This window comes from Phascolarctos cinereus, unplaced genomic scaffold (assembly GCF_003287225.1).
Source record: "Phascolarctos cinereus isolate Bilbo 61053 unplaced genomic scaffold, phaCin_HiC Scaffold_9;HRSCAF=440, whole genome shotgun sequence".
NCBI classification, from domain to species: Eukaryota; Metazoa; Chordata; class Mammalia; order Diprotodontia; family Phascolarctidae; genus Phascolarctos; species Phascolarctos cinereus.
Genome location: NW_027556402.1, coordinates 182,294,680 through 182,301,878, shown reverse-complemented (window position 1 = coordinate 182,301,878; position 7,199 = coordinate 182,294,680). Strand labels below are relative to the sequence as shown.

The window sequence follows — 7,199 nt, the reverse complement described above, 5'->3', positions numbered from 1 at the left end:
TTAGATGAATTGATTATTCAGTAAATTGATTTTAGTAATAGTGACCTAAAGCACAGTTATATAACTGACTTAGTCTTAAAATGCTTTGAGCTAGAAATGTATTAACAGAACCCAAAAAAACAATGGTCTAAGCATTCTTGTGGATGTTGAAAACAACCATGAGAAAATGAGATCAGGGAAATGTTAGAAACTAAATAGGGAAAATAGGATTATTTTATGCTGTAAAATTGGCGCATTTCTTATTTTAAATAAATATTTAATTTCATATTTGATATTTTAGGATAGAGGCTCTTAACCTGTGATCCCCCAGGGGATCCATAGATAGGTTTCAAGAGGTCCTTGAACTTAGGATATATATACATAGGTATAGATGCATATAGATACACACATACATACATATACATATATATGATGGGAATATATGCATATATGTATATATAATCTATATTCTATATTTTATTATGTATACTACAATATAAATATATCTCTAATATATACATATACACATACATATATACATATACATACACATACATATATATACATACACAATATATATTTGGCCTTCTTTGTAATCCTGTGTATTTGTTTTATGTTTCATGCCTTTAAAACCATTATTCTGAGAAGGGTACTAAAGATTTTACCAGACCACCTAAAGAACCAATAATGCACTCCAAAAAAGCCAAGAAATCCTGTTTTAAAGGGAAAAAAATCACAAAAGCACTTTCCATAGTGTCTGGAACACATATGCTTATTTTTACATGTTAAATTGAGATTAATTGTATTGAATCACTGCCACTGGAATTTTCTTACAGAATTCAACAAGCATTAATTAAGTACTTCCCTGTCTAGGCACTGGAGATACAAAGACATAAATGAGAAACAATCCCAGTCCTCAAGAAACTTCTACTTTAGGGAGAAGGGAAGAAAGAATAAAAACTTTTATGCAGATGAGTAAATACTAACCATGCATTATAAAGATGGACAACTTATCCATGTTTCCTGGACCACAGTTTGGGAAACGCTAACCTAGAGGACTCTTGTTTTAGGTCTATGCCCTAAGATCGAGGGGAATACAAACACAGTGAAAGAGGGGTTTTCCAATGCAGTCTAGAGACAGGGGCTTCCCAAGAAAAGAAACAGGCTCTTACTTGGGCTGGGCCTCTAATCACAGCCAGGAGACAGATTCACACAATCTCAACACTGCCACAGCCATGACCTTGAACTTTTTCCTTTGAGATTCATCCCTCTGATCCCCACCAGAAAAAAAAAAAGCATAATCTTATTTAAAATGATTCAATAAACAACTAGTTTATGCACTGTGCTGCAGGGACACAGTTACTCCCTAAATTGTTGCTTCCACCTGTCAATACATTTAAGTTTCTCCCCTTCGCCCCACGATGGGGCAATGCCCTTTTGTCTTTAAAAGGCATCCTGAAGAAATACTGCCAGCAGCATAAGGGGTAAAGGAGGGGACTGCAAATCTTTGCATCCCTGGGACCCTTGACCCTCACTACTTCAGCCTGGAGTGAGCAGGGACAACCTCACTCCTGCTCCTTCCTTCCTAAATAGGCTCTTTGAAATGTGAGTTTTATGGGCAGGATCGCAGTTGCTTTAAATTATCGGAGCTGGCGAGTGCCTGAGAGAGAGAAGGAGTGGGAGGCTGTTTCAATTGGGAAAGACAGTTGCAGAACTTAGTTCCACAAGAGCATGAGCTCCTAGCTTCAAACGCCTTCCTGGGGCTCTGACAAGTACTGCCTTTTCTCCTCCAGAGCTTTTCTGTGACATTTCGAAGGGGCTTTGAGAAAACAAACGTCTCTTTCTGGCATCCAGTTGTTGCGTTGACCAAATTCATGGGACAATCAGTACGAAGGAGTTTCATGTTCTTGTGGGCAATTTGATGTGTCAGCTCCTTGGAGGGAAGGTAAGCTGGCATTTCCCCTGAGCGTGTTGAGGGGCAGGGGGAGGGAGTGGAAGGAACGTGTGGTGGATGCTTTGAGAGTTGCTTCTGCTTTTTTATTCCTGGTGTTTGCCCTTCATCAGGAGTGTTTAGTGGAGGAAGGGAAGGCAGCTGCTCCCAGAGAGATGGGATCCTTTTTTTTAATTCTTATTTTAAGAGAGTGTGGGAGCAAATGATGAATTGACTGCTTTCAGCAGTTGGTGTTTTTTGGTTCTGTGGCTTTGGGGGTGTGGAGGGATCTTTGGGAAATAGTTTTGCATTTAGGAAACATGATTGCCTCCTTGCAAAACAGTTCTCGAAACCCCAACCTGAGCTGGCCTATGTGTGGCTCTGCTAATGAGTTTGTTTACTGCCTAGTCAGTCTCTTTCTCTCTCTTTTGCTCTCCATGCCTTCCAGCTTCCTGACCCCCGATATCTTTTCTCTCCATCCATCAACAACAAAATCTTCCCTGTTAATGACTTTCGGTATCATTCTGAAAATTGGCCTCAGTTTTATTGCCATGGCACCTGGTCAGCTAGTTTCAGAAACTATTCTAAGAATACTAAGTAAGTAAAACATTTGACTCTTCCTTAGGCTTTGGAAACCAAATAGGAGGATATTCTATGTGTGGATTTTCCCCACAAAAAAAAGTAAAAAATTACATCGTCATTTAACTGCAGTCACAATCCATTCTCAGGGTGACTGTGTGCATAGGGTGATCTGGCAGCCTCTTTTGCACAGGTTAGGAACAAAAGATATTCTGAATATTTCCTTGTTTTGTTTTTTCTCATTAGGCCCATTATCCCTGCTCATGGAGAGTTTAGGCCAGAAAGTACATAAGTAGCTCTTTGACTGCTGCTGTGTTTCCTTAACAAACTCTCCAGTTATCATTCTTCTGCTTGGGCCCAGCTGGATATCCAGGTGCACAGAAGGAGATATTCCCCTTGTCTGTGGATTCTATGGGCAGATGCATCTCATACCAAATTCTTCATGGGCAGGCACTTGGGCTGTCTCAGGCTGAGCTTTGAGGAGTCTGTGGATAATTTTCAGCTGGAGATATCTGTGACGTTCTTAGCTACTCCATCTACCAGGCCCTGGCAGTAGGCCCACTTGGGCAGAGAAATGGTCTTTTGGAGAAACCAGTGACAAACTGCCATGCCCTGATCTGCAGAAGAGGGTTGGGAGGGGCCTACCCAGGAGATGAGAACTCTTATGGCCATAATTTCTACCTGCTTCATTGTAACAGACAATTAAAATTATTCTTTCTGTCTTATAGCTTGTGGGAATAATCCAAATCCTAGGGCTTTTTGAATCTTCTTGGGCCTAGAGTCTTCTGTCCCTTTGGAAAGGAGACTAGAAACTGAGGCAAGACTTATTGGGAAGGCAGAAGGAATAGAGGCAGAATGGTAGTTCATGATAAGGGGATATTATAGCACACCTCAAATTTTCTCTTCTTTTCCTTCTCCTTTTTCTTCAATCCATTTCTTTACCAGCTCCAGAGAACACCAGGCAGTGAAAGATTAAACAGAGAGTGACTTTATGATCCCCTTTTTTGCATTGTTTCCCCTCTGAGAGTCATTGGTCCAACTGGGGAAGCCCCCACCCTATCTTGAGGTGGAGGGGCCCTCCCACCAGCACCACCCCCACCACGCCATGACATCATTCTTGACAGCCTGATTGCTAGAAACATCCAGTGAGCTGCATGGCGCCTGTGGCTACCCAGGGGATGGGTGGGGCTGAGAACTGCGCAGTGTGGCATTACGTGAGCACTCCAGCTTTCAGACGGACTCCATCCATAGCCATAGGAACCCATGGCACTTCAGGAAGTCACACAACCCTCCGGGGCTCTTAACAGAATCATACTTTGTGATACTCTTGTCTCTACTGAGTCATCAGAAACACTTGTCATTGGGAGATGTTTAGAACTAGAGAGATTTAAAATGAAAACTGGACAAAACACTGGAAAGCCCAGGTCAGGCACATTCCTCTACTGTCGGGGGAGGGACCCGATGAGCTAATCGTTTTTTTCTTATCTTTCATTCCCCGGCCTTATGAGATTCGCGCTCTATCGTCTAGCTGTAAGGTACAATCCTAGAGATGAAGCAGGTTACTGGTTAACAGCACAGCTAAGCCTCCTTCACTTTGTGGTCACGATCCTGACATTCTAAGGCTGCAAGTCCGTTACAGTTTTCCAGACTCTAAAATCTTGAAAACAGCCCTATGACCGCTAACTGGGATGTAAACATTAATTCTTTGGCCAGAAACCAAATTCCTGAGAAGACAGGAAAGAGGAAAAGGGTTAAGTCAGGCATATTCTCTAATCTCTACTGGACAATCTTTTAAAAATATCTCCATGTATCAGAACTGGGGTAATGGAGACATTCAACTTAGTACGCCTACGACGAGAGGCAGCCATGTTGTTTGTGATGGAAAGATCAATGACTTACGAGTTAGAGGACCTGGATTGAATTCTAGTTCAGCACTGCAATCTGTGAGAATTTGGGCAAACCACGTAACTCCTACAGGCTACAGTTTCCTCCTCTACAAAATAAAGGAGCTGAACAAGGTGATCTCTAAAGTCAGTGTCCTAGATTTAAAGCTACAAGGGATGTTCAAAATCATCTAATTGGTACAAAATCATTATAAAATGCCTTTTCTCCTTTCTGCCCCTCTGTCTCAGTATGTATCTCCCTGGCTTCCATTTCTGACTAAGCTAGTGGTTCAGTACTGTGCATAAATAGAAAGAGACTGCTTTTGAGTTTTTAAGGTTTTCTTTTTATGATCATCTGCTTCTGTATATGCATATGGTTAAGATCCTTATACTATCATTTGCTAATTCTGCCTTTTATGTAGTCCTGATTGAAGAATAAGATAAAACTTAAGTTCAACCATTTAGAGTATATTGTACAGGGGGAAATAAATAAAATGGTATTTTATTTTTAAAGTATTTAATTAGCATTTTTTGTTTCCCAGATAGGCTTTTTTTTCTTTTTAAACTAATATGTAGTGTATACATTTAAAATGATGTAGAAAATGATGAATAAAGGTTAGGAGCACAAATTGAAGATTAAGATGATAAGCAAAGGTTTTTTCCATAGTACACTATTTTCTTCTGATTTAGTAAAACACGGCTTGTACATTTAACTGCCAAGTTCTGTAAGAGTAATGATACATAATATCCCAAACTAAAACAAAGCAAAAGGAAACAAAGTCATCTGGTCAAAGCCCACATTTTATGCATAAGGAAATCAAGTAACAAAGAATCTAAGTGATTCAGCCAAGGTGACAGATAGTAAGCGGCAGAATGCAATGCTAGCTTTAATATTTTAAATTTAATATTTAATATATGCTCTCTACAAATATTTACCACCCCAAGGAGAAAAAGAAGAGGGATCAAAAAACAAATAAAATCCAAAGCAAAAACAAGCAAGTTTTTACCTGGGATTTCTTTTGTTTGAAGAAAAAAGCCTCCAGTATGTAAATTTCTACAAATTTTTATTTAACAACATGCAAAGCACTGCATTGGTTACTACAGGGAACTAATTCTCCCCCCAAGTAGTTTGCAACCCATCTGGGAGAGATTGAACAAAATATAAATAATCATCAATGCATATTAAAATATAATGAATAAATATCAGAATGCATTTTAAAAATATAATAATAAATAAAATCAGAATGTAATAGAAGAAATATAAACTAAGTCTTAAGTGGGTTAAGAGAAGGAAGGGATCCTGTCCAACTGAGAGAGAAGATAAGACTTCATCAAGAAGTGGCGTTTGGATTTAACCAGGTAACAACTGAGTGGAAAGCATTCCAAGGAGGAGGAATAGACTGAGTAGAGGCAGGAAAACCTAAATTAAGTTCTCCTAAATAATGAGTAGTCCACTTTGACTGGAGTGTAGTATCCATGTGGGACAGTTAGATGGCTCAGTGGATAAAGCACTGGGCTCAGAGTCAGGAAGACCTGTGTTTAAATGAGGCCTTGGACACTTACTGGCTGTGTAACTCTGGGTAAGTCACTTAACCTCTGTTTGCCTTAATCCACTGGTGAAGGAAATGGCTCCAGTATCTTTGCCAAGAAAAACCCCATAGACAGTATATTCCATGGGGTCCCAAAGAATCTAACACGACTGAACAGCAACAAGTAGCCCTGTAGGGAAATTGTAATGAATAAGACTGGACAGTGAAACATGACTAAAAAGGAATGTGAGAGCCAAACTAGAGGACGTCAAATGCTAAACCGAGGGTTTTCATGTTTTTATTTTGGAGGAAATAGTCACTGAATATTTTTGGTTAAGGAATGGACATGATAGGAGCTGTGTTCTAGTAAAGTCAATTTCTCAACTGTGTGGAAGATGGGAAGGGAAATGAATAAGCAATTATATAGCACCTACTATGTGCCAGGAACTGGTAAGCACTTCTTACAAATATGATCTCATTTGAGCCTGTGCTATTATCATCTCCATTTTATAGTTGAGGAAACTGAGACAAAGAGAGGTTAAGGGACTTGCCTAGGGTCACACAGCTATCAAATGTCTGAATCCAGATTTGAATTCAGGTCTTCCCGACCCTAGGCCCAGTGTTTTATCCACTGTGCCATGAGATGGATCAAAGAAGGAAGAGAGTTTAGGCAAGGAGTCCAATTTGGTGGCTATTGCAATAGTCCAAGCCAGAGATTATGAGGGCCTGAACTGAAGGGAGGGAAGTGAAGGATGAGAAATGAAGCAGTGTGAGTGGAAAGAAATGAAAAGATGTAAGAAATGTGAGGACTGGATGGACAAAGCCCTCCATTATCTGGTCTCCACCTACCTTTCCAATCTGTTTTGTTGTTCAGTCATTTTTCAATCATGTCAGACTCTCTGTGACCCCATTTGGGATTTTCTTGACAAAGAAACCAGAGTGGTTTGCCATTTCCTTCTCCAGCTCATTTTACAGATGAGGAAACTGAGGCAAACAGGGTTAAGTGACTTGCCCAGGGTCACACAGTGTCTGAGGCCAGATTTCAACTTAGGAAGATGAGTCTTTCTGATTTCAAGCCCAATGCTCTAGTCACTGTGTCATCTTGCTGCTACATTATTTCTTTCCATTTTAGTCATTTTTCAGTAGCATCCAACTCTTTGTGACCCAATGTGGGTTAATTTATACCCTTGCTTCCTTCAGAGCCCAGCCCAAGCCCACCTCCTACAAGAGGCCTTTCCTAATCCCTTTCAGTTGCTAACATTCTCCCTTTTAGAAGTACTTCACCTTAATTTACATATG

General features: G+C 40.1%; 1 protein-coding gene across 2 annotated transcripts in view; it reads left to right on the top strand.

Moving 5' to 3' along the window:
- Positions 1 to 1,603: 1,603 nt before the first annotated feature.
- Positions 1,604 to 7,199, top strand: part of C1QTNF7 (C1q and TNF related 7) — a 151,942-nt gene continuing 146,346 nt past the window's right edge. For both annotated transcript variants that reach the window (XM_020993000.2, XM_078148198.1), the window contains exon 1: positions 1,604 to 1,924. The gene's annotated coding sequence lies outside the window, so the exon portion shown is untranslated. The remainder of the gene's footprint in view (positions 1,925 to 7,199) is intronic.